We start from the raw sequence: 1840 nt of genomic DNA, 5'->3' as shown, positions 1-1840 counted from the left end.
TTTTTTTTTCCCCAGGACATTTAAAAGGAGGAGGGGGTGGGGGTCAATACAAGGAAGTAGAAACTGCAAAAGAGTGTTTACGATGATTAACCTTGCTATCTAAGCTGTGTAGGAGGAAAATTAGGCTGTGAGGACATTAAGGGGTACTGAAAAGATGGTGGGATCAAGGATTATATAATCCCAGGAAGTCCAAAACTATTGGAACCTAGTTTTAGGAAGGAGTGAGCTGAAAAGACTGCAGGTAGTGGTCAGAGAGAGAGATGCTTCAAACTCAAATTATTGAGAGGTGCATTGATGATATTAACAAGTCTGGGTATGACCTGGAGAGTGTGTGCTGAAGTTGGGAGTACAAAATCCATGAAACATAAAGTGCCAAGGAATTAAAAATTCCATTCTTGAGAGAATTGTCCATATGGATATTGAAATGACCCAGAATTATGACATACATTAATGAGGTGGGAAATCTTCAAGGATGCTCTGTAAGCTCTCCAGCCATAAAGGTTTGATAAGAAGACACAGGAATGCCAATTAGGGCATGGTCCACTGACCTCTTACTTACCAGACTCATTTTCTGAGACCTTTGGTCCCAAAAGACAAGCCCCCTCCCTCACCCCCCAAAGCACCAGGCAGGACTAAGAGATTTCTTCCTAGGGAGGAAGCCCACTGGGCAGTGAGTAGACCAGGCACCCTGCACAGGGCCCGTGATCAAACCCCAGGTGGGTAGAACTCTAGGCAACCCCTGCCTGCACTCCATTCCCCTCCATAGCAATGATATTTGTGTTATCTCATGACATGTCAGGCATGCAGAGAAGCACTGCTGGCCTTTTGTATAGGTGGGATTCTTTTATTATTACTTTTTTATTCCCCCAAAGCATATTCAAGGCTATAAAACTAAGTAAAAAGAACTCTGGCACACATATGTAGTGTGAACCAAATTTTACCCACTTGGAGGCCATCAACATAATTGCTTCATTTGCTAGGTGAATGTGTCTTTGTGTGAAAGTGGGAACAAAAGTATGCCCACAGATTTCTCTGTGCATTTGAACTTCTCAGGAATGTGGTCACCTTAGAAATTCAGCCTGATGGGTTCCACTCCCAGCCTGTTAGTCATGTCAGTTCAGGACTGTGAAGCTCGTAGGCTGAGTTCACGTAACTGCTAGGTGAGGCCAATGCATGTCTATTCAGTGCCTGCCTTTGCCTGTCCTTGTCATAACCCTATAGTCAGGTGAAACAATGACAACCAGAGGCATGCTTATATAATGTCATGTCATTTTAGATGTATGTGAAGTTTGAATTCCTCTTTCTTGTGGAACAGCCTGAGAGCAGTAGTTTTGGAAATGACACTGTGTTGAGCTAAAGGTTAACAAAACCTTATGTCCTATTCCATCACATTTGTCCTTGGGTTAACTTGCTAACTCTGTTTGCCTGGAAACTTGATAAAGGTGGAATGTCAGCTGTGTAACTGAGCAATGTTACATATGGCGAAAATGACCTCTGACTGTGAACTGCCTCTGACCTGGGAGAGCAGAATGAAACAAAAATAGCAGTTTGGGAGGCCATAGCTTTGGCCACCCCGAGGCGTGGGATGCAATTCACATGTCCTATGTGGAGACCTGGACACTTTGCCTGCGGAGCTGTTTTTATAAGATATACTGGTTCCTAAATGGCAAGATTTTCTTCTTTTTAAGTCTGAATAATATCCGTGTGTGTGTGTGTGTGTGTGTGTGTGTGTGTGTGACATTTTCTTTATCCTCTCATCAGACACACTTAGGTTTTTTTTTCGTTTTGGCTATTGTGAAAAATGCTGCAACGAACATGGGAGCACAGATACCTCTTCAAG

This window comes from Hipposideros armiger, unplaced genomic scaffold, assembly GCF_001890085.2.
Source record: "Hipposideros armiger isolate ML-2016 unplaced genomic scaffold, ASM189008v1 scaffold_917, whole genome shotgun sequence".
In the NCBI taxonomy this organism is placed as follows: Eukaryota; Metazoa; Chordata; class Mammalia; order Chiroptera; family Hipposideridae; genus Hipposideros; species Hipposideros armiger.
The sequence above is the reverse complement of the archived record's forward strand: the minus strand, read 5'-3'. Positions refer to the sequence as shown.